This window comes from Erythrolamprus reginae, chromosome 12 (genome assembly GCF_031021105.1).
Source record: "Erythrolamprus reginae isolate rEryReg1 chromosome 12, rEryReg1.hap1, whole genome shotgun sequence".
NCBI lineage: Eukaryota > Metazoa > Chordata > Lepidosauria > Squamata > Dipsadidae > Erythrolamprus > Erythrolamprus reginae.
Genome location: NC_091961.1, coordinates 25602345 through 25628867, shown reverse-complemented (window position 1 = coordinate 25628867; position 26523 = coordinate 25602345). Strand labels below are relative to the sequence as shown.

Below are 26523 nucleotides of genomic sequence, written 5' to 3'. Positions count from 1 at the left end.
GTTTCAGTCTGAGTACAAAGTGAGCAAACAGAAAACACGCAAAGACCCTGTTATGTCTCAATGGGACTCCTTTTCTGACCTGAGAAATCAAGATTCCCATAAACTGAGGCTCTCTAAATTAGGAAAGCTCTCCTTCTTTTGCATGGCGAAGAAACCAATTTTAGACTCTGGCATCGTCAGCTGAGAAAGATCAACAGGGCAACGGAAAATTGAGCCTCTCCATGCATGAGCCTCTGGGGGACTGGTGTCACCCAGGACAGGGTAGGCTAGTTGAACAAGCAGTATGGCTCCCGTGGAACTTCTGCCTGTCACGCACATGTTAAACATGGAGTCAGAAGTATCCCCTAATCCTTACACAAGACATCATTAAGACTCTCCAAAGCTCAAGAAAAACAGATCTAGCAATATTTGCCAAGGAAAGCACTCGCCTGGTATCACACTGTGGGCCTCCAACCCATCATACCAAAATAATACTTAGAATCACATCCTCATTTATTTCATTTGCTTCCTCAAGTGAAATTATACTAAAGCAGGGTTTAGACAGACGAGAATATAATTCTTTATTGGCCAAGTGTGATAGGACACACAAGGAATTTGTCTTGGTGCAGATGCTCTCAAATATAGATTTGTCAAGAATCACGAGGTACAACACATTATTGTTATTGTTGTTGTTGTTGTTGTTATTTATTAGACTTGCATGCCGCCCTTCTCCTAAGACTCGGGGCAGCTCACAGGGTACAAGATAAAACAATGCGTACACAAATCTAATTAATTAAAACTATAGGCTAAGATCCCACTATATTAAAAACAGTCAACCAACTCAGTGACAACCACATCTCATATCTGGTAGTCAGGAGGGGCTTGATCATATGATTGTCATAGGGGTCAAATAAGCAATGGAGAAACAATCAATATTAATAAAAATCTTATGATACAAGCAAGAGGTTACAGTCATACAGTCCTAAGTGGGAGGAAATGGGTGATAGGAATGATGAGAGGGGGTCCTTCCATAGTTAGGGCTTGTTCAATTACTCTCCGTTACTTCTCTCTTTCCCCAAGGAGGCCTGAGTTTAAGGTCTAAAGGGACCAGATTTCTTATGAGATAGTCTTCTGCCTCATACATCCCAGTGGCCAATCAGATCCCACAGAGTCAGCCTTCTCCAGGTCCCATCAGCTTGACAAGACTCCGAGTCTTTGGAGAGGAGCGGCATACAAATCTAATAATAATAAATAATAATAATAATAATAATAATAATAATAATAATAATAATGATAATAATAATAATCTGGCAGGGCCTAGGGGAAGAGCCTTCTCTCTTTGTTTCTTTGTCAAGAATGTGAAGATATAATAATATTTATATGCATGATAGTAGTAAAAGAAAAAATTAGAAAAAGGCATTAGAAATAATAATATTCATATACATGCAACTAGTAAAAAATGAAGAAACATTAAGGACAGGGGATGGAAGGCACGCTGGTGGACTTATGCATGCTCCTTACTGACCTCTTAGGAATCGGGAGAGGTCAATAGTGGATAGTCTTGAGCCAGTGGTGAGATTTGAACTGGTGAATTATTGACCCCCTCAGAGAGGGTCCGCAACTTGGGCGTCCTCCTCGATCCACAGCTCACATTAGAGAAACATCTTTCAGCTGTGGCGAGGGGGGCGTTTGCCCAGGTTCCCCTGGTGCACCAGTTGCGGCCCTATCTGGACCGGGACTCACTGCTCACAGTCACTCATGCCCTCATCACCTCGAGGTTCGACTACTGTAATGCTCTCTACATGGGGCTACCTTTGAAAAGTGTTCGGAAACTTCAGACTGTGCAGAATGCAGCTGCGAGAGCAATCATGGGCTTCCCAAGATATGCCCATGTCACACCAACACTCCGCAGTCTGCATTGGTTGCCGATCAATTTCTGGTCACAATTCAAAGTGTTGATTATGACCTATAAAGCCCTTCATGGCATCGGACCAGAATACCTCCGGGACCGCCTTCTGCCGCACGAATCCCAACGACCGGTTAGGTCCCACAGAGTGGGCCTTCTCCGGGTCCCGTCGACTAAACAATGTTGTTTGGCCGGACCCAGGAGAAGAGCCTTCTCTGTGGCGGTCCCGACCCTCTGGAACCAGCTCCCCCCGGAGATTAGAACTGCCCCCACCCTCCTTGCCTTTCATAAAGTTCTTAAGACCCATCTCTGCCATCAGGCATGGGGAAACTCACACATCTCCCCCGGGCCTATACAGTTTATACATGGAATGTTTGCGTGTTTTTTTGCTTTTAATAATGGGGTTTTTAGTGTTTTTTTAAATTATTAGATTTGTTCTTACATTGTTCTTGTTATTGTTGTGAGCTGCCCCGAGTCTGCGGAGAGGGGCGGCATACAGACAGACAGACAGACAGACAGACAGACAGACAGACAGACAGACAGACAGACAGACAGACAGACAGACAGACAGATAGATAGATAGATAAATAACTACAGCCAGCAGTCAACAGAAGCAGCTTGCAGTACTGCACTCTAACCACTGCGCTACCAAGGCTCATCAAAGCAAAGGACTCCCGCTCTAAACTTGCTGATTCTGACCCATGCGATATTTCCAACCTGCCATCGAGTAAGTCATTTTTGCTATACCACCGTCTTTTCATTTTAACCCAGGTCAGTTAACCCCACTGCACGTAGCTGAAACCAGTTGGGGGAACAACCCACAACCCACAAAAGACCTCTAGCTTTCTCAAAGCTTCCCAACTCTACCCTGCCCATAAGAAAACACCAATTTCTGCTTTTCTCTGTGTCTCTGTTTGTACTCCCGGGACCTTTGTTTAGGCTGCTAAGCCAAATGTCAAGGTTTAATGCCTGCCATCGAAGCTTTTAAAAAAACACCTTTGTATTTGTTGATCCACAATGATGTCGTTATTGTTGCTATCCGATGCTTCTCCGTGTTATTCTAGCTGTGTGTGCAGGTATGACTCAGGTGATTGACCTTTGGGAGGTGAATGGGAGTGTGCCAACAGCATAGTGTCACCCACAAATGTATTGTTACTCTCTCTGCTTGCTTAAGAGGAGGGAAGAGTTTGATGGCAATGAATGTTCTGAATTACTTTGTGGTGCAGAGAAGCAAAGAAGGTGAGCCTCTGCAACAAAGGTGAGCAACCTATAATTTGGGATTATTATTATTATTTTTCCTTCCTTCCTGCAATTCTAAGAGCCTTACCAATCACAGTTTGGAAATTCAACACTTCCTCCTAGGGGTGGTTTTCTCTTCTCTCCTACCAGGTTGAAACTGCGTGTATCACATCGGAAGCGCTTGATAGGCTCGCACATGTGCGCGCATTACATCTGGGTACTGACCTCTACACATGTGCAGAAGCCTTTGTGCGTTCGCAGAGGGTCCGTTGGCAACCGCTTTCAAGCAGCGGTGACCAGGGAACCAATTTGAGAGAGTGGCAAGCCAGCCATTGCTAGCCGTTTGGCGAACGGGACAAATTTCTGCCACCGGCTCACGCGAATCGTTGCAAACCAATAGTAATCCACCAGTGAAGGGCTGCCCAATTTTTTACTACCACACTGTGAGCATGTCTTATTGTGTGGGTGTGGTTTAGTGGTCATGTGACCAGGTAGGAGTGGCTTGCCAGCCATAGAAACATAGAAGACTGACAGCAGAAAAAGGCCTTATGGTCCATCTAGTCTGCCCTTATACTATTTCCTGTGTTTTATCTTAGGATGGATATATGTTTATCCCAGGCATGTTTAAATTCAGTTACTGTGGATTTACCAATCACGTCTGCTGGAAGTTTGTTCCAAGGATCTACTACTCTTTCAGTGAAATAATATTTCCTCACGTTGCTTTTGATCTTTCCCCCAACTAACTTCAGATTGTGTCCCCTTGTTCTTGTGTTCACTTTCCTATTAAAAACACTTCCCTCCTGGACCTTATTTAACCCTTTAACATATTTAAATGTTTCGATCATGTCCCCCCTTTTCCTTCTGTCCTCCAGACTATACAGATTGAGTTCATTAAGTCTTTCCTGATACGTTTTATGCTTAAGACCTTCCACCATTCTTGTAGCCCGTCTTTGGACCCGTTCAATTTTGTCAATATCTTTTTGTAGGTGAGGTCTCCAGAACTGAACACAGTATTCCAAATGTGGTCTCACCAGCGCTCTATATAAGGGGATCACAATCTCCCTCTTCCTGCTTGTTATACCTCTAGCTATGCAGCCTAGCATCCTACTTGCTTTTCCTACTGCCCGACCAGGTGACCAGGTGGGAGTGGCTTGACAATCATGTGACCAGGGGTGGCTTACTTTCCTAAATTCTGAATGAAGCAGACCTGACACACCCAACCTACCTTGGCAAGTATAGTTTGATGACCACTTTGAAAATTTAACAAAAGGTTTGCCTGCCTTTCCTAGGCATACCTCCCAAAACACATTCCGTGCTAGAATTCCCAGGGAGAATAAGAAATTATGCAACTCCCTTTAATGTAGACACTTTATAGAGAAGCCATTGTAAAGCCTGTAATCTCAATCAGGATTGTTAAACTAAGCATCTCAGTGCTTGTCACAGGCGGGAATTCAATGTTTCCATTTGCTCAGGCCGAGCATTTTTTGGGCTCGGTCCCAGACATCTCTGGAGGGCTGGCTAAGAGGGCAACAGTTCCAATAAGAAACTAATGAATCTCATATATCACCTGGGTGTCGGCACCAGCTTCAACAAATGACAGCAACTCCATTTTGACATCACCCCCTGCCCAACAATAGTGAGTGACGCTGTTGACTGACCAGAGAGGTCCACCAAAGGATCACTAACTAACATTTATTTGGAGGTATTCAATCTAAAGGCTGCTTTCTCCAACCTGGTGTTTTTAAAACTCGGTTTCAAGTCCATACATCAAATAAAATATAACCTTTATTATGCTTATGGTATTTCAAATATGTCTGTTGGCTCCAAAAGAACAGAACCGGGCAAAGTCCCAGATCTGAAATTTGATTCAAAACACAACTCAACTTAAGGGGTTCCACACTGAATCAAATCAGAACATTGATTGGAAACCAAGATTGTATTTACAGATTAACAGAGTTGGAAGGTACCATGTAAGTCATCTAGTCCAACCCCCCACCCAAGGAGGAAAACCCTACACCAGTGGTTCTCAACCTTTCTAATGCTGTGGTCCCTTAATGCAGTTCCTCATGTTGTGGTGACCCCCAACCATAAGTCTAGCGCCAATTCTCCCAACAGAGCTTTAAGCTGATTGGCAGGAAGGTCAGAGGCACACCCCCACTGCCTGATTGGTCAGATTGTAAAAATATGTTCCAAGGCACCAGAATAGAAGCTTTAGTTCATGGGAAATTTGTCTTTTCTCACGGCTTTAAGTGACCCATGCTTCAAGATTTGTTAACCTAATCCTATGTAGCTTCTGCTCCGGTAATCTCACACGACTAACCAGAGCATACTAAACTTTTGCCAGACCAATCCTTGAATAAAGCTCATCTGTCTGGAACCCACACCGCATTTTGGACATAAACACCCTAGAAAATGTCCAGAGATACTTTACTACAAGAGCCCTCCATTCCTCCATTCGCAACAGAATACCCTACGCAACTAGACTCACAAACCTAGGCTTAGAAAGCTTAGAACTACATCGTCTTAAACACGACCTAAGCATAGCCCATAAAATAATTTGCTACAAAGTCCTTCCTTTCAACAACTACTTCAGCTTCAACCACAACACAACACACAAGCACACAACAGATACCAACTTAAAGTAAACTGCTCTAAACTCAACTGCAGGAAATATGACTTTAATAACCAAGTAGCTGATGCATGGAACTCACTACCTGACTCTCTAGTATCATCACCTAACCTCCAAAACTTTACCTTTAGACATCCTACAGTTGACCTCACCTGATTTGTAAGGGGCATGTATAAGTGCACCAGAGTGCCTTCCGTCCCCTGTCCTAATGCTCCTCTTTTACTAGTATCATGTACAGTATATAAAAAAGAAAAATATATTTTTCTTTTTTTTTCCAAACGGCATCACTCTACTAAACAAATAATTCTCTCAACACTGTCAGACTTTCTACTAAATCTGCACTTCTATTCTACTAGTTTTTCTCATCATTCCTAACACCCATTTCCTCCCATGTTGACTGTATGACTGTAACTTGTTGCTTATATCCTAAGATTTTTATTAATATTTCTTCTTCAATGTTTATTTTACCCTTATGACAATCATTAAGTGTCGTACCACATGATTCTTGACAAATGTATATTTTATTTTATGTACGCTGAGAGCATATGCACCAAGACAAGTTCCTTGTGTGTCCAATCACACTAGGCCAATAAAATTCTATTCTATTCTATAAATATTATATCTTTATATATCACCAATACGTACAAGACAAAACAAAGAAACAAATAAATAATAAATAAATAAATAAATAAAAAGTGCCTCGGTTTGCTGACTTCTTGAAAGGATTAAATTGTGCAGACTCATCGCATTCTGAGGTCAGCCTCAGATTCAAAATTAAACTGAAATGATCCCAACTGGTTATGAAATCTGGGTTTTCCCCGCCTTTTAAAATATTTTTTTTAAACGTTTTGATGGAAAAGGTATATAAGCAGAGAATACAGCTGCAATCCTATGATTCATTGATGGGAACACATCACCCAAGAGAGAAAGTAATCATTTAGTAACAAAAAAAAAAATCCCCTCCCATCTAACTGTATTTATCTAAATGTTTTTTTTCCCCCTTGCAAGCTAGGTCTAATTAATGAATTAAAAAATGAAAGGCCAGGCTTCATTGTCCCAAATTAAGAAAGAATAATAGAGATATTTTTTTAATCCCAGTTCCTCTTAGATTTTATTATGTTTAGTTTTCTCCCCCACACACACACTTTAAAATCATCTCGGCTTATCAGAGATAAGGTAGGAATGCAATGACATTGCAATGTTTTGTAAGATCCTGTCAAATATAGATCCATGCTAATGCCATTGAGAACCAACGGGGTTCAATGGAAGGGATTACGAATAGACACATGAATCAAGGGAAATTAAAAACTGACACAACAGATAATTCAAGCATTATATATTGCTGTAAAAAACCAAAAAATACATTTCCAGAAATTCTTGGGTTGCCCGCATTACAAACATTTGGTTGCCAGGAGAGAAACATTACATAGTAGTTAAATCCTAGCTAAGAAGCAAGACTGGAAAAGCCATTGAGCTAAATCCTGGGAGAATTGACTCTCAACCCTTTGGGTATTCTTGACGTGCATTTCATGTTGGAAATTCTGCAATTTCATCTCCGGAATTTTGATTAAGAGCTCGATGACAAAGTTGGGGTGCAGCTTTCCTTAACTTACATTGATGGGTGAAAAAAAAAAGAATAAGTTAATTCATCCTTTTTTTTAATAGAAGAAATGGTAACCCTGAGCATGAAGTCGAGGGCTTGGATGGATCTACCTTCTCGGGGACTCACACAGGCCAGCTGTGATGTTGCCATGGTAAGAGAAAAAATACACACTAAGCAAAAAAATTATACATGTTGCAAGCTGACCAATCAAGGTTATAGATTTATTTATTTTCCTACTAATGGGTAAGAACAAACCTGTTCTTATCCCACCTCCTCCTCATTTTTTTTCTCTCCAGCTGCCTTGGCTTTCTCCCACCCCTCCGTTAGTCATTTTAGCAGCAGCCAGGGGGGGAAATTAAAAAAAAGAAAGACACATTCTCTTTATATCCTCCACCCTCTACTTCCCATTCTCTATTTCTTTGCATACTTGCTCTCTAAGGAAAACAAGAGACTGGCTGGTTTGGGCAAAATCTCACACAGAGATTAAGTTACAAGGGACAGCTGAGTGTATAAAATTCACTCCCCACAGAGAGTCATTAAGGAGATTTCTGGCAGCTTTCCCCTTCTTTTTCCCCACCTCTCTTTCTCTCTCTCTCCTCCACTCCTCCTGCGTTTAGCCCCTCCGCCATAAGGCCTTTGGTTAAAGAGACCAAATTAATTTATTATTTTTATTTATTTATTTTGTCCAATACACAATGAGGGTTTTAGTGGGTATATATCTATATATACATAGTAAAATACCTGATGAAGGTTATAGAGGAGATACTCATAGTAAAATATATCTAAGAAATAATAGAAAAGAAGGTTTAGTAATAGAACATATCAATGAAAGAATAGAAGAAGAGATATAGGAATAGTTCAAGTTTCAAGTTTTATTGGATTTATATGCCGCCCCTCTCCGAAAACTCGGGGCGGCTAACAACAATCATGAACAATATACAATAAAATCCAATACTAAAAGCAAATTAAAACCCCTTAATATATAAAAACCAAAAATACATACAAACATACCATGTATACAGTTGTAACGGCCTAGGGGGAGAAAAAAGTCTTAATTCCCCCATGCCTGGCGGCAGAGGTGGGTTTTAAGTAGCTTACGAAAGGCAAGGAGGGTGGGGGCAATTCTAATCTCTGGGGGGAGTTGGTTCCAGAGGGCCGGGGCTGCCACAGAGAAGGCTCTTCTCCTGGGTCCCACCAAGTGGCATTGTTTAGTTGACGGGACCTGGAGAAGACCCACTCTGTGGGACCTAACTGGCCGCTGGGATTCGTGCGGCAGAAGGCGGTCCCTGAGATAATCTGGTCCGGTGCCATGAAGGGCTTTATAGGTCATAACCAACACTTTGAATTGTGACCGGAAACTGATCGGCAACCAATGCAGACTGCGGAGTGTTGGTGTGACATGGGCATATTTAGGGAAGCCCATGATTATAGAAGAAGATATAGGAGAGCAATAGGACAGGGGATGAAAGGCACTCTAGTGCACTTGTACTCGCCCCTTACTGACCTCTTAGGAATCTGGATAGGTCAACCGTAGATAATCTAAGGGTAAAGTGTTGGGGGTTTGGGGATGACACTATGGAGTCCGGTAATGAGTTCCACGCTTCGACAACTCGGTTACTGAAGTCATATTTTTTACAGTCAAGTTTGGAGCGCTTAATATTAAGTTTAAATCTGTTGTGTGCTCTTGTGTTGTTGTGGTTGAAGCTGAAGTAGTCGCCGACAGGCAGGATGTTGCAGCATATGATCTTGTGGGCAATACTTAGATCTTGTTTAAGGCATCTTAGTTCTAAACTTTCTAGGCCCAGGATTGAAAGTCTAGTCTCATAGGGTATTCTATTTCGAGTGGAGGAGTGAAGGGCTCTTCTGGTGAAGTATCTTTGGACGTTTTCAAGGGTGTTAATGTCTGAGATGCGATATGGGTTCCAAACAGATGAGCTGTATTCGAGGATGAGAATGGGAGTTGCTGGCTTTGAAACATACCCGTCTCTTGATACTATCCCCCCAAACTCATTTTGAGACTTGTTTAACTTTTCTCAAAGGCTGGAAGACCCAACTTTCACCACCAAGCATATTCGAAGCAGGTGAATTCGAGTGGCTGCAAGAGAAGCTCAAGGTCAACTTTTCCAGCCCAAGATCCAGTCTGAGTTTGGTTCTTCAACTACAACAACACAAGAGCACTTCACTTAATATTAACCGCTCCAAACGTGACTGTAAAAAATACGACTTTAGCAATCGAGTTGTCGAAGCGTGGAACTCATTACCAGACTCCGTAGTGTCAACCCCTAACCCCCAACATTTTACCCTTAGACTATCCACAATTGACCTCTCCAGGTACCTAACAGGACATTAAGGGGCGTACATAAGCGCACTAGTGTGCCTTCCGTCCCCTGTCCAACTGTCTCTCCTTATCTCATTTATCTTTTTTTCCATTCCTATATCTTTCCCTCTATTCTTCATTGACTTATTTTATTCTTATATCTTTTCTTCTATTCTTTCTTTGATATATTTTACTTCGTGTATATTCTCTATAACCTACATTGTGTATCGGATAGATAGATAGATAGATAGATAGATAGATAGATAGATAGATAGATAGATAGATGATAGATAGATAGATGAATGAATGGTTACCAGAACCAAACATTTTATTCTTTCAAGTTATAGAATAGAATAGAATAGAATAGAATAGAATAGAATAGAATAGAATAGAATAGAATTCTTTATTGGCCAAGTGTGATTGGACACACAAGGAATTTGTCTTTGGGGGTTTTTGGGCTCATGTTGAAGCCCAAGTCCACAAGTCTTAAAGTTGCCAAGTTTGGGGATCCCCTTGGTTTAGAAGAACAATTTTTTGGTCCCAGTGACCGACTGGATCTTGCAATATAGGACCTGTATTCCCTTCTTTCTTGCAGTCCAGCTCTCTGGTTTTCGTTCTTGCTGAATCTGAGGGTGGATCTAGAGTAGTGATGGCAAACCTAGGGCACACGTGTTATAAGCCAACTCTCTTATCTAAGGCAGGACTAGAATTCACAATCTCCTGGCAATTGGTCCAAAGTCACCTGGTGGCTTTTATGCTTAAGGTAGGACTCACAGTTTTCTGATTTCTAGCCTGGTGCATTCAGCAATAAACCAACAGTATCCTCTTTTCTCCTCTTTATAGTTGAAAAAGTACAACATCTTGATCTTATTTGGGAGAGCTGGTTTGAAAATGTTTTGAATTTATGGCAAGAGAAAGGCGGCCTTGGATGCAACTCATTTTTATTTTAGTTAACTTATTGGAGGAAAGAATTATTTGCATGCAATGATCCTGTTCGGGTTTTTTAGATTGAAGTCTTGTTGCAGGGCAGGCAGCATTGAACAAGAACTCATCTTTTCATAGTTTGGCAAATATTAACCTTTTTTAAAGAGAGAGAAAGGAAAAGAGAGCAAAGCAAAGCATGAATCTTTCTCCCTGCTCACTTCAATCCTGAAGCCACCTTTGGCCTTTGTCCAGTGGATCCTCCCATAAAGAATGTGTCCTGCACCGAACTTGCTCACAATTATTGGTGCCAGAAGATCTCCTTTGCCATCTGGAACAGCTCTCCTTGGATGTCACTGCCTCACTGAATCTCTATTTTTAAATTTCATTTGCAAACAAAGCACCCTCTCGTTTTCAGCGCCTTCCGTGCTTGTTCTAAGCACGCCGTTTGCTCTTACTCGAATTATACAATGTTTTAGGGCAGTGTTTCTCAACCTTTGACAGTTTGAAGAGGTGTGGACTTCAGGTCCCAGAATGAGCCAGACAGCCAAACAGACAGCCATGATGACTGGAGAATTCTGGGAGTTGAAGTCCACATCTCTTCAAATTGCCAAGGAGGAAGAACACTGTTTTAATGGAAATGCCTACAAGCATTCAGAGAAATATGAAGAATTCAAGCTAGGGGAGTACTTACTTAATTTGATGGTGGTGGTGGTGAAGGAGGAGGAAGAGGAGGAGGAGGAGAAGAGGAAGAGGAGAAGAAGAAGAGGAGGAGGAGGAGGAGGAGAAGAAGAAGAAGAAGAAGAGGAGGAGGAGGAGAGGAAGAGAGGAGGAGGAGGAGGAGAGGAAGAAGAAGAGGAGGAGGAAGATTAGATTAGATTAGATTTATTGGATTTATATGCCGCCCCTCTCCGCAAACTCGGGGTGGCTAGAGGAGGAGGAGAAGAGGAAGAGGAGGAGGAGAAGAGGAAGAGAAGAAGAAGAAGAAGAGGAGGAGGAGGAGGAGAAGAGGAGGAGGAGGAGGAGAGGAAGAGAGGAGGAGGAGGAGGAGGAGAGGAAGAGGAAGAGGAGGAGGAGGAGGAGGAGAAGGAGAAGAAGAAGAAGAAGAAGAAGAAGAAGAAGAAGAAGAAGAAGAAGAAGAAGAAGAAGAAGACCATGATCATGTTTCTCTCCTTTAAAATCAGTGAGCAAGTATAAAATGAAATCAGGTCCCTAAAGGTCAATGATCTAACGCTTCAGAAAAATCCCAGCATTTCCCAAATTCTCCTTTAACATGCGTCAGTTGACCTATTTTCTGAGTTTTCATTTCCTTTGCTATCTTCTGTCGGGTTGGCAACTGAAAGGCGGTTTGCTAAAGTCTCCACAGGAAAGGCTACGGTGGTAGGTAAATTGAGGTAAGGATAATCCCTTCAACATGCTCAAGGCCACCGTTGTGACATATTCTGGATTGTTTTCGCCGTCAGGAAGCCCAGGCCATCAAAAATACAGAATTTCTAGACGGAGAGAAAATAAATGGAAAGGAAATGACCGTTCCCAGCCAAAATTTCTTGTCTGGTGCAGAATGCAGACGTAGGGTTTTCTCTCCTCTGATGTTGGCTTTCTTATCAGGGAAAGGATCCCTTTGTTCCCCGATTTGCTGATTGTGCAAATTGTGTGTGGGGTGTCTCTCACTTTGTGTGTGTGTGTGTGTGTGTGTGTGCTTGTTGCATGCTTGTGTTTTCCTTAGCCTGGCTGTTGATGTTTTTCTGGTTGCTAAGCTTGTCTCATGCTTGGCTCATTCTGGATGAGATCACACGATGCCACTTAACGACTTCACGGACAATTCAGGATTATTCATGAAGAAGACGACAAACAAGCAGGTGTATTAACGAACTTTGCAGGAAAGAACAACAGCTCCACGAAAGGACACCTATGCAGAGGGAACATAGAAACATAGAAACATAGAAGTCTGACGGCAGAAAAAGACCTCATGGTCCATCTAGTCTGCCCTTATACTATTTTCTGTATTTTATTTTACAATGGATACATGTTTATCCCCAATTCAGTTACTGTGGATTTATCTACCACGTCTGCTGGAAGTTTGTTCCAAGGATCTACTACTCTTTCAGTAAAATAATATTTTCTCATGTTGCCTTTGATCTTTCCCCCAACTAACTTCAGATTGTGCCCCCTAGTTCTTGTGTTCACTTTCCTATTAAAAACACTTCCCTCCTGGACCTTATTTAATCCTTTAATATATTTAAATGTTTCGATCATGTCCCCCCTTTTCCTTCTGTCCTCCAGACTATACAGATTGAGTTCATTAAGTCTTTCCTGATACGTTTTATGCTTAAGACCTTCTGCCATTCTTGTAGCCCGTCTTTGGACCCGTTCAATTTTGTCAATATCTTTTTGTAGGTGAGGTCTCCAGAACTGAACACAGTATTCCAAATGTGGTCTCACCAGCGCTCTATATAGCAGGATCATAATCTCCCTCTTCCTGCTTGTTATACCTCTAGCTATGCAGCCAAGCATAGCTAGAGGTATAACAAGCAGGAAGAGGGAGACCTTGTTGCTGTTGCTTGAAATATAAACAGAGGAATCAACACTGTAATTTAAATATTGCAGAACCTGAAAATGCTTGTTGGCAGTTTGCAAAGAGCTACAAAAAAAGGTGTGCCTTTTTATGACTCTGCCAAGGGGGAGGCCAGGTATCCATACAAGAAGCAAATTATCAAATAAACAAGTGGATTATTATTATTTTTTTGAAGACGTTTCGCTTCTCATCCAAGAAACTTCTTCGGTTCAGAACTGAAGAATTTCAAGCCTTCTCCTGAATGAGAAGCGAAATGTCTTCAAGCAAAGACAAAGGAAGACCAGTTGCCTTTTGAAAAAGCACCTTTGGGACAACCATGACCTGGATGATTGAAAATCTCCCGAGACAAATACAGTGGTACCTCTACTTAAGAACTTAATTCGTTCCGTGACCAGGTTCTTAAGTAGAAAAGTTTGTAAGTAGAAGCAATTTTTTCCCATAGGAACCAATGTAAATAATGTGTGCAAAGCCATTAGGAAAGAAATAAAAGCTCAGAATTTGGGTGGGAGGAGGAGGAAGAAGAAGAGGAGGAGGACATGCACTGACAAAGGAAGAAGGTGAGGTGAGGGGAATCAAAAAAATCCAAAACTTTAAGGGTTAAAAAAAAAAAGAGGGACTCTGAGGCAGTGAGGAGGAGTACGCACCTCCCAAAACCCGCCGTGAGGCTGCCTCCCATACACTGGGCCAGAGAGAGAAACCCAGCCAGGTGAAAAGGGGGAATCTCCCAGTCCTTTGACCGGAAGGCAGATGCTGCTGCTACTACTACCTGCTTCCTCTTCCTTCCCATGCTGATGGGCTCCCCTCTCCTCTCGCTCACTTTGTAGCTGGCACCTTTCCTTCAGTGTGGTGACTTTTGGTTTGGCTGATGCCTAGTTGATTCAGCCAGGGCAAAATGCCCCCTTTTGCCTTTCCACGGCCAGATGCTCCGGGAGGCAACAAAATGCTTTGTTCGCTCTGGACTGCCAAAGCTTCCTTAAGCGCCACCAAAAGGCTCCTCTGGCAGCCCAGAAAAACCTGAGATGACCGGGATTAAAGGGGGAATGGCAGGAAAATGGCCTGGCCTTTGTGCCGCTCTCAAATTTCCTGGGAAATTTTTCTGGGCTCGGGTTCTTAAGCAGAAAATGGTTCTTAAGAAGAGGCAAAAAAATCTTGAACATCCGGTTCTTATCTAGAAAAGTATTCAAGTAGTGGCTTTCTTAAGTAGAGGTATGTCTAAACCAGTGATGGCGAACCTATGGCATGGGTGCCACAGGTGGCACGTGGAGCCATATCTGCTGGCACATGAACCATTGCCCTAGCTCAGGTCCAATGTGCATGTGTGTGCCAGCCAGGTGATTTTTGGCTCGCACAGAGGCTCTGGGAGTGTGTTTTTGGCTTCCAGAGAGCCTCCAGGGGTTGGGGGAGAGCATTTTTACCCTCCCCTAGCTCCAGGGAAGCCTTTGGAGCCTGGGGAGGGTGAAACGGAGGCTCCACCAGAAGTTGGAAAACATGCCATATCCAGCTTCCAGAGGGCTTCTGGGGGGTGGAGGGAGCTGTTTTCGCCCTCCCCAGGCATTGAATTATGGGTATCGGCATTCGCACATATGTGATAGCATGCGCCCATGCTCTTTTGGCACCCAAGGAAAAAAAGTTTCACCATCACTGGTCTAAACTGTACCTTCTGATTCCCAGAAATACTCCCAATCGAAACATGCTCCAGTGAATTGCTATCTGCCATTCCGTGTTCCGAACTGAGTTCCTTTTGATTCCACGCAAAAATATCCAGGGGTTCCATAAAACAACGTATCAAAGAGACTCTGAAGACTTTCAAGAAAAATAGCTTTGGATAATAAGTTTATTGAGTGCCAAGTGACAGTGTCTAGTTGATGGGATCACACTACTTACCAGAGCTTACAAAACTTTTGCCAGACCCATCCTCGAATACAGCTCATCTGTTTGGAACCCATATCGCATCTCAGACATTAACACCCTTGAAAATGTCCAAAGATAATTCACCAGAAGAGCCCTTCACTCCTCCACTCGAAACAGAATACCCTACGAGACTAGACTTTCAATCCTGGGCCTAGAAAGCTTAGAACTAAGATGCCTTAAACAAGATCTAAGTATTGCCCACAAGATTATATGCTGCAACGTCCTGCCTGTTGGCAACTACTTCAGCTTCAACCACAACAACACAAGAGCACACAACAGATTTAAACAATATTAACTGCTCCAAACTTGACTGTAAAAAATATGACTTCAGTAACCCAGTTGTCAAAGCGTGGCACTCATTACCGGAACTCCATAGTGTCATCCCCAAACCCCCAACACTTTACCCTTAGATTATCTACAGTTGACCTATTCAGATTCCTAAGAGGTCAGTAAGGGGCGAGTACAAGTGCACTAGAGTGCCTTCTGTCCCCTGTCCTATTGCTCTCCTATATCTCCTATACCTTTCTTCTATTCCTATATCTCTTCTTCTATTCTTTCATTGATATGTTCTATTACTATATCTTCTTTTCTATTCTTTCTTAGATATATTTTACTATGAGTATCTCCTCTATAACCTTCATCATGTATTTTACTATGTGTATATAGCTATATACCCACTAAACCCCTCATTGTGTATTGGACAAAATAAATAAATAAAATAAATAAAAATAAACTCTGTGGGACCTGACCGGTCACTGGGACTCATGCAGCAGAAGGCGGTCCCAGAGATATTCTGGTCCAATGCCATGTAGGGCTTTATAGGTCATCACCAACACTTTGAATTGTGTCCGGAAACCAATCGGCAACCAATGCAGTCTGTGGAGTGTTGGAGAAACATGGGTTTATCTGGGAAGACCCATGACCGCTCGCGCGACTGCATTCTTCACGATTTGAAGTTTCCAATAAAACATTTGCAAGAAACCAATAAGGCTCAGGGTGCATCAAGGACCCCTCATTTCAACCCTGAGCTACAAATATTCTCCCTTATTAATAGGTCTATTACTTACACACACACAAACACATCAATCTTAACTGGCTCAACTGATTTAGCCAATCATGACTTTGCCCTTGACCTTCATTATTTCGTTCCCATCATCTACATGAAATCGCCAGGGGGACTTTGTCCTCAACTTGGAGTTCAATGTTTCCCAATTTTGTCCGTTTCCAGACCTTTGCCCTTCATGGCATCGGACCAGAATACCTCTGGGACTGCCTTCTGCCGCACGAATCCCAGAGACTGATTAGGTCCCACAGAGTTGGCCATCTCTGGAAACCGTCGACAAAACAATGTTGTCTGGTGGGACCCAGGGGAAGAGCCTTCTCTGTGGCGGCCCCGACCCTCTGGAATCCACTCCTCCGCAGAGATCAGGACTGCCCCCACCCTCCTTGCCTTTCGCAAACTCTTAAAAACCCACCTTTGCCGCCTGGCATGGGGAAATTGACTCCCCCTGGCCATTCCGTTTTATGCATGGTTTGTTTGGGGTGTATGATTGTTTTTATATTAAGGGTTTTAACTATTTTTTAATTATTGGATTTGTACTGTGTTTTGTTGTTGTGAGCCACTCCGAGTCTCTAGAGAGGAGCAGCGTACAAATCTAATAAATAACAATAAATAATAGTAATAATAACTTTCAGAAGTTCTCAGTTTATTTATTAGATTTGTATGCCACCCCTCTCCGTAGACTCGGGGCGGCTCACAACACAATAAAACAGTTCATGACAAATCTAATAATTTACAATTTAAAATATTTTAAAACCCCCATTTTTAAGCAGACATACATACAAACATACCATACATAAATTATATAGGCCCGGGGGAGATATCTCAGTTCCCCCATGCCTGACGACAAAGGTAGGTTTTAAGGAGTTTACGAAAGGCAAGGAGGGTAGGGGCAGTTCTAATCTCTGGGGGGAGCTGGTTCCAGAGAGTCGGGGCCGCCACAGAGAAGGCTCTTCCCCTGGGGCCCGCCAACCGACATTGTTTAGTTGACGGGAGCCGGAGAAGGCCCACTCTGTGGGACCTAATCGGTCGCTGGGATTCGTGCAGCAGAAGGCGGTCTCGGAGATATCCTGGTCCGATGCCATGAAGGGCTTTATAGGTCATAACCAACACTTTGAATTGTGACCGGAAACTGATCGGCAACCAATGCAGACTGCGGAGTGTTGGTGTAACATGGGCATACCTGGGGAAGCCCATGACTGCTCTCGCAGCTGCATTCTGCACGATCTGAAGTTTCCGAACACTTTTCAAAGGTAGCCCCCATGTAGAGAGCATTGCAGTTACCATGGGCATTGCTCTGAAGTCTGAGAGTCGAAGTCCACGTATTTGGAACGTCTTCAGGTTCGAGAAACTCCGCTCAGGCCGGTCTGGGAGAAAATAGGAAATGAGGAAACAGGATATTGAAAGCATGTTTAGAACAAAATAGTAGTTGGACTCCAAATAACTGGAATGAGAACTGGACCTACAGCATATGTGAGGCTCCTTCGTTGCCAAGACTTGTAGGTCCCAGATCTTGCCTAAGAGGAAACTAATTTGGTGGGAAACACCCAGGTAATCAATGTGTTCTTGTAAGTATTAGCTTCAAAACACAGCCTCCAAAGGCTGCCAAAGCCCAGCAGCCAAAGCAAACGAAAGCATTACAAGTGAAATCAGAAGATATGTTTTTCGCACACACTAAAAAAAATAAAAAAATCCATGCTGAGCTAAAAATATAATCCTTCTTTTCCTTCATCCCTTGGAATTTTTTTTTCAAAACAAAAAAGCAAAACAGCAATGTAATAAGACTGGAAAATGGGTGGAGGGGAAGAGGTGGTGAGTCGGGTGGGAAAACCTTGCAAATTTGAAACGAAAATGCAATTGAACCTCCTTGCAGATGTCAAGCCAGATGTAAAAACAATGGCTGACCACCAAAAGCCATCGGAGAAATTACAGCAAATCTTCCCTTAATGCTGCAGATTCTTCCTCCTCTACCCAAAGGAAAGATTCCTTCCTTTAGGTTTAATGAAAAGGAGGAGGGACATGACAACGGTTCCAGTATTTGAGGTCCTTCCGCAAAGAAGAGGGGGGGATCGACCTATTTCCCAAAGCACCTGAAAGCAAGACAAGAAGCAATGAACGGAAACTTATCAAGGAGAGAAGCAAACTAGAATTGACAATGGGAAGAATTATGCAATGATCGGTTGTCCTCAGAATTTGTGGATGCTCCATCCTTGGAGATTCTTAAGAAGAGATTGGAACACCATTTGCCCAAAATGATATAATAGCATGTGATTGAACTAGAACAGGGGTGTCAAACTCATGGCTTTCGGGGTGCAGTGATTAGAGTGCAGTACTGCAAGCTGCATCTGCTGATCACTGGGTGCCAGCAGTTTGGCAGATCGAATCTCAGAAGGCTCAAGGTGGACTCAGCCTTCTATCCCTCCTTCCTTCCTTCCTTCCTTCCTTCCTTCCTTCCTTCCTTCCTTCCTTCCTTCCTTCCTTCTGTTCTGTTGGGCTCTCTGGTAGAATCCTCCCAAAAATTCACAGGTACAAATTTCAGACACACCCAAGTTTGAAAATTCAAAACAATGTTCTTTATAATGAAAATTCACTTAAACCAAGCCCTCTTTTGGTATAGCAAAGAGCACTCGTCTCCAAACAAAGTGGTAATTTGTACAAGTCCCTTATCAGTTCTGTGATACTTAGCTTGCAGCTGTGAGGCAATTCACAGTCCTTCTTCTTTCACAAAGTGAAACACACTTTGCCCTGGTTTAGTTTCAAAGCGGGGAAAAATCAGCACACAAAAAGTCAAAGTCAGTAAAGCAGTCACGAAACACAACGATCAGATAATCCTCCACAATGGCCAAACCCACAGGCTGCTATTTATAGCAGCCTCACTAATGACCACAGCCCCACCCAACCACAGGTGGCCTCATTTTCTTTGATAATAATCTCTCAGTTGTTGCTGCCTATGCATCGCTCTCCGCATGCGTGGCTGTATCATTAACTATTGTTCTGAATCCAAGGAGGAGCTAGATAATTGATCTCCTTCTAAGCTGTCTGCCACACTCTCCTCTTCCCTGTCACTCATGTCTTCTTGGTCAGAGGAGCCTTCATCATCAGATTCCACCAGGGGCAAAACAGGCCTGCAGCATGTGGATGTCTCCCCCACATCCACAGTCCTTGGGGCAGGAGCAGGGCCAGAGCTAACCACAACACCTTCCTTCCTTCCTTCCTTCCTTCCTTCCTTCCTTCCTTCCTTCTCTCATTTCATTGTTACTCTCTCAGAATTTTTTTTAAAAATTAAGCCCTTAACCGGGGGAAAAATTAATGTGCTGAAATTGACCAGACTAGGAATGCTAGCCAGATGAATGCCTGGTAAGTAGATTCTTTTCCCTATTTTCCTCCCCCAAAACTGAAGTGCGTCTTATATTCCGGTGCATCTTATTCTCTGAAAAATATGGTACTTGTTATAGGCAAAGGTTTCATTAGAAGCTTTTGGTGAATGAAGGTGAATATAGATGTCCCACTCTTCCCAGGATAATGTTGCGGGATCCAATCTGAGTTGGTCAGCAGAACCAGAACGTCAGGTCAGACTGGAGCCCATCTTCATGGAACTTCTCTGTTAGTAGAGTGTGTGCTGCAGAGAAGAAGGATGGACTCCAGCATGAGTTCAAAAGCTCAAAAGACAAAACTTCTGATCCCAGTGACCAACTCAGATTGGGAAATCTTGGGTTTCCCCTGACCTATTGACTTGGTACCAATACATGGAACAGGTCCTGTAATTTCACGGATTAATAAACAGGGCTGTAGGAGTGGAGACTTTTGGCTTCCTTTGAAATATGAACAAAGGGCATTTTAATTAGCCATTAATCTGAAAGATGACGTCTCTCTCTTCCCTCCACAGAGACACGCCACTCCCAGGCTGTTACTTATCTTCCATTTCCCTTCTATACGTGTCGAGGCATTAGCAAGATTTTTGTTCCCACTGGGTGCTGACAGCCTCATGGACTGCCAAGGCAACCACAGAAGTTGTAGCTCTTCCAGTTGAGAAAATACATTTGGAAACTCCAAAAGGTTAAGTAAACCTCAGTTCTGAGAACTTCCAGGACCATCTTCTTCACCCAACATAACATGAACTGACAAACAAAACATCTCTATTTTGTTCATTTAGTTGTATAAAATAAATACTTTATTGTCATTGTACGTATATAACAGTATACCCATGCAACAAAATCCGTATGTCACCAAAGACCGATCTCATCATACATAACAATCCAAAAGAGTTATTGTTAATGGCGAGTATTCTGAGCAGAGTCAGGTTACAAGCGGTGTGCCACAAGGGTCTGTTCTGGGTCCTATTCTTTTTAATATGTTTGTGAGTGACATAGGGGAAGGTTTGGTAGGAAAGGTTTGCCTATTTGCCGATGACTTTAAAGTGTGCAATAGGGTTGATATTCCTGGAAGCGTCTGTAATATGGTAAATGATTTAGCTTTACTAGATAAAAGGTCAAAGCAATGGAAACTGCAGTTTAATGTTTCCAAATGTAAAATAATGCACTTGGGGAAAAGGAATCCTCAATCTGAGTATTGTATTGGCAGTTCTGTGTTAGCAAATACTTGAAAAGAAAAGGATTTAGGGGTAGTGATTTCTGACAGTCTCAAAATGGGTGAACAGTGCAGTCAGGCGGTAGGGAAAGCAAGTAGGATGCTTGGCTGCATAGCTAGAGGTATAACAAGCAGGAAGAGGGAGATTGTGATCCCGCTATATAGAATGCTGGTGAGACCACATTTGGAATACTGTGTTCAGTTCTGGAGACCTCACCTACAAAAAGATATTGACAAAATTGAATGGGTCCAAAGACGGGCTACAAGAATGGTGGAAGGTCTTAAGCATAAAACGTATCAGGAAAGACTTAATGAACTCAATCTGTATAGTCTGGAGGACAGAAGGAAAAGGGGGGACATGATCGAAACATTTAAATATATTAAAGGGTTAAATAAGGTGCAGGAGGGAAGTGTTTTTAATAGGAAAGTGAACACAAGAACAAGGGGACACAATCTGAAGTTAGTTGGGGGAAAGATCAAAAGCAACATGAGAAAATATTATTTTACTGAAAGAGTAGTAGATCCTTGGAACAAACTTCCAGTAGACGTGGTAGATAAATCCACAGTAACTGAATTTAAACATGCCTGGGATAAACATATATCCATTCTAAGATAAAATACAGAAAATAGTATAAGGGCAGACTAGGTGGACCATGAGGTCTTTTTATGCCATCAGACTTCTGTTTCTATGTTTCTAAAAGAACATGCTCAAACCACCACAATTTCCCAACTGAGCCATCCAACACCCACAAAACAGACCAAATAGTATTTTCCAGCAGTTCATTGATGATGACTCCCTAGTACAGTGATGGTGAACCTATGACATGGGTGCCACAGGTGGTACGTGAAACCATATCTGCTGGCACGTGAGCCATTGTTCTAGCTCAGCTCCAACGTGCATGCATGTGCCAGCCAGCTTATCTTTGGCTCACACAGAGGCTCTGGAAGGCCATTTTTGGCTTCCAGGGAGCCTCCAGGGGGATGGGAGAGGACGTTTTTACCCCAGACTCCAGGGAAGCCTTTGTAACCTGGAGAAGATGAAACACAAGCCTACTGGCCCGACTAGAAGTTGTAAACCAGGCCATTTCCGGACTTCATAGGGCCTCCGGGGGGCGGGGGAAGCTGTTTTCGCCCTCCCCAGCCATTGAATTATGGGTGTAGGCACTCACGCAAATGCGATAGCAGGTGCACATGCTTTTTTGGCAGCCAAGGAAAAAAAGGTTCACCATCACTGCCCTAGTACATTGTTAAGTGCTCTGGGATAAAAACTGTCCAGAAAACGCGTGGTTCGAGTTTTAATTGTTCTGTATCTTCTGCCAGAAGGCAGGAGTCCAAAAAGATTGTAAGCAGGATGAGAAGAGTCTCTGAGAATGTTGTGCACCTTTCTAAAACAGCGAGATCTGAAGATATCATCCAGGACTGCTAGCTGGAGCCCAATGATATTCTGGGCAGTTCTAATTATTCTCTGCAAAGCTTTTTCTATCCACTACGGAGCTGTTCCCATACCATGCGAGAATGCCATAGCTTAGGACACTCTCAATGAGCCGAGGTGGCGTAGCAGGTAGAGTGCAGTACTGCAGGCCACTAAAGCTGACTGTAGATCTGTAGGTCAGCGGTTCAAATCTCATCACCGGCTCAAGGTTGACTCAGCCTTCCATCCTTCCGAGGTGGGTAAAATGAGGACCCAGATTGTGGGGGCAATAGGCTGGCTCTTTAACATGTTGTTAACATGTTGTAAGCCACTCTGAGTCTAAGGAGAATGGCGGCATAAAAATCAAGTAAGTAAGTAAATCAATCAATCAATCTACGATAGTAGGACAATATAGATGATGAGATAGATTTATCTTCCTGAGCATTCTTAGGAAGTACAGCCACTATATAATAATAATTTAATAATAATAATTTATTGGATTTGTATTTGTATCTGTATACAGGGTGAAATCAGGAGGTTGGCCTCAAACCAACCTTGGACTGGTTTGAAAAAGACTTTGTCATTTTTAACAGTTTGTCCTAACCATTCAGGGCTTCCAAGCCGTCCAGATTAGATACTGGTCTTCTGGTCTTCTTCTGGAACAAGATCAATTTCTCACCAAACTTTTTGTGGCCTGAGCTTCTTAATCAAGAAGCTGACTGCTAAGAGGAAGAGGATTGGGTTGACCAAAATGAAAGGTGTGAAAGATTCTTTTCTCAAAGTAAAAAGTCCTTTTCTCAAAGTAAAAATGTTAGCGGCCTCGTCTGAGTTTATATCCCAATTCCACGAAAGAGAACTATCCAGCCTTCTCTCCCTAGATTGCCCAACAACATCTGTTAATTATCCATACTCATAAATACCCTACAGCTCAACTCTTGAGGGTCGATTATACAGTGATCCCTCGATCTTCGCTATATCGCGATTTTTCAAAAAATATTAATTAAAAATATTTTCCCACCCGATGACGTCACTCTCTTCCTTTCTCATCTTTCTTTCTCTCTCTCTTTCTCTATCTTGCTTCTTCCTCTCTCACACTCTCTTCCTCCCTCTCTCATCTCTTTCTTTCCTTCTCTCTCTTTCTCTATCTCTCCCCCTCTTGCTCTCGAGCGGCGGGCGGTGGGCGAGCGGCGGGCGGGCAGCAGCGAGGAGCCGAAGATCGGGGTTTCCCCTTTGCGTGGGCGGCGGGGAAGACCCAGGGAAGGTTCCTTCAGCCGCCCAGCAGCTGATCTGCTCGGCAGCGCTGCAGCAGCGAGGAGCCGAAGATCGGGGTTTCCCCTTTGCGTGGGGGGCGGGGAAACCCCGATCTTCGGCTCCTCGCTGCTGTGGCGCTGCCGAGCAGATCAGCTGCTGGGCGGCCGAAGGAACCTTCCCTGGGTCTTCCCCGCCGCCCACGCAAAGGGGAAACCCCGATCTTCGGCTCCTCGCTGCTGCAGCGCTGCCGAGCAGATCAGCTGCTGGGCGGCCGAAGGAACCTTCCCTGGGTCTTCCCAGGTGCGGAAGTAAAAACACCATCTGTGCATGCGCGGCCATGGAAAACAGGGCGCGCATGCGCAGATGGTGTTTTTACTTCCGCACCACTATATCGTGAAAAATCGATTATCGCGAGGGGTCTTGGAACGGAACCCTCGCAATACTCGAGGGATCACTGTATTGCAAACACATTTATTGTTTTTTCTTTTCTAAATTGCAGGGATCAGAAATGAGAAAGAGTGTGAAGCGTTCAGAAAAGAACAGAACTTCCAGGATCATCTTCTTTACCCAACAGACATGAACTGACAAACAAAACATCTCTATTTTGTGCCTTTATTTGCATACAAATAAAGACACAAAATACTTAACATATTTTGTTAAGCCGTCAGCAGCAACCATCATGGAAAGCTCAACCAAATTATGGGCAGAAAAGTGCTGGACAGTGTTTGTATGTAGATACAGATATAAACACTTACATGCTTACCAGTAAATTAGAAAAATACATATATCAACTTGAAGAAAGACAAAACCCCAAAGAAGCATTTTCTTCTGTAGGAACTACTGCAGCTTGGCTACCAAAGGTTAAATGTCCCCTTCTTTGCCCCCACCAAAGCTAGGAGCCTTTTTGTGACCCCACTGGGAGGCTGATAGTCAAGTATGTGGTTTGATTCTCTGTGCTGAAGCAGAATATATAATTGTGAAAGAGGATTTATAAGGTTAATATTAATTCCAAAACAGAAAGCGCTTTTATAAACTTCTTGTTTGGAGGAAGATAATCCAGATGAAGATGTTATGGTACAATACAAATTTGGAGTAATTTAAGAAGTTTGCAAGTGTGCAAATTGAAGGAAGGAAGGAAGGAAGGAAGGAAGGAAGGAAGGAAGGAAGGAAGGAAGGAAGGAAGTTTACTCTATTTTACAGTTCATTTTTAGGGACAGGTTTATGATACCAAAAAAATTTGGTCTAATTCTGTAAACAAAAAATGTGTGGAAATTTGTTAGGATAAAGGATTTAAAAAGTTGTATTTTCTATACAATTTTTTCAGGTGGCTTAAATCTCTGTCTTTCTGCGAATCTCTGTCTCCTGCTTCTATCATCATCTATTTTTATCCATCATCCATATCTGTCTGTCTATATGTCTGCCTGTCCATCCATCATCTGTCCATCTCCAATCCAATCCATTCTAATCTATCTACTGTACCTAGCTACCTCCATATCTATCTATCTATCTATCTATCTATCTATCTATCTATCTATCTATCTATCTATCTATCTATCTATCTAATCAGCTTTCTGTCTATATAATCTATCTATCTACTTACTTATCAATCCATATCTGTCTGTTTGTCTGGCTTTCTATCCAACTTTATCTATCTATCTATCTATCTATCTACCTATCTATCTATCTATCTATCTATCTATCTATCCACCATCCATCCATCCATCCATCTGTTTCTGTCTGTCTATCCATCCATCATCTATCTGTCTGTCTCTTCTACCTAATTTATCTATGCATCCATCAATCCACCTATCTATCCATCCATCCATCCACTTTTTCTATCTACCCACCTACCTATCTATCATCTGTCTGTCTATCATCTTTTTATCTATCCATCCATTTCTTATCCTATCTATCCATTTCTTATGCCTATTTAGATCTTGCACACTTGTAGCAATACCAAACTCTTGGATGAGATCAATATCTTTTCCAGCTGTCCTTGATTGCCCAGGAATCATTCAATATTTCATGACGATATGGCTCATCCAAGAAGCACCAGGTATTAACACCCATTTATTAAAGTGCTGAAATAGCTTTTCAAGCATTCAAAGAGACAAAATCTATTAATTGCACACTTAACCATATAACTTTTTGTTTTGATTAGTTTTGTTTTTGAGGGAAGGATGCAAATGCTGGCTGGAACTTGTCTCTAACTGGTTAAATTTACGGTAAAATCCATCCTGCCCACATCCTGAGGAGCTGCTCAAAAGTGGCTTTTCAAATCTAATTTACAGCAATCAATTACAGGGCTTCAAATTTAGCTTCAAAAGGTCTCTGATGGTTTTGCAGAGGGGGAACTGGTCTCCCCAGGGAGATGTGCAAAGCCCTGTGGCCCTCCCTGGGGTGATGGGGAAGGAGATTTCTGCCTGTTGTTTTACCCAAGGTGAATAACTCTTTCTGAGCAATATCGAGTCCTGCATTTTTCATTCTCCAAGCGATCTCTGAGAAAAGAGAGCGTCTCATTTTCTCACATACGTGTATCCCCACTCGGTCACTATGACAACAGTGTGTATGTTTTCAGAGATGGAAAAGGACTCAGGGAGTGGGCATCGGGAGAAACGTCCAGCTGAAATTTTCCTTTTCTCCTTTGGGGCTGATCAGTTAATATTAATTTAACAAGCCCTCCTGTGCTTAATCATCAGATCTGAAACATTCCTTCTCTCTCTCTCTCTCTCTCTCTCTCTCTCTCTCCCTGTCCCTCAGTCTCTGTCTCCATCTCTCTCTCCCCCATCTCTCCTTGTATCTGTCTCCCTCCCTCCCTCTCTTTCTTTCTCCCACTCTGTCACTCTCTCTTTGCCACTCTTTTCTCTCTCTCTCTGTCTTTGTCTCTTTTTCTTTCTTTCTTTCTTTTTCTTTCTTTCTCCCACTCTGTCTCTCTTTCTCTGCCAGTCTTCTTTTTCTCTCTCTCTCTGTCTTTGTCTCTTTCTTTCTTTCTTTCTTTCTTTCTCTCACTCTGTCACTCTCTCTGCAACTCTTTTCTCTCTCCCTCTGACTTTGTCTCTTTTTCTTTCTTTCTTTCTTTCTTTCTTTCTTTCTTCTTTCTTTCTTTCTTTCTCCCCCCACTCTCTCCTACTCTT

At 42.7% G+C, this 26523-nt stretch overlaps 1 long non-coding RNA gene across 2 annotated transcripts; it reads left to right on the top strand.

Annotated features, from left to right (window-relative positions):
• The first annotated feature begins 3076 nt into the window (after positions 1–3076).
• Positions 3077–24320, top strand: LOC139174839 (uncharacterized). Of its 2 annotated transcripts, none has more exons than XR_011560433.1 (3): positions 3077–3143; positions 7419–7507; positions 23889–24320. It is a non-coding gene; the product is annotated as an uncharacterized lncRNA (long non-coding RNA). The 2 variants fall into 2 exon arrangements; XR_011560434.1 differs by lacking the exon at positions 23889–24320 and adding an exon at positions 9396–9459.
• Positions 24321–26523: the final 2203 nt, after the last annotated feature.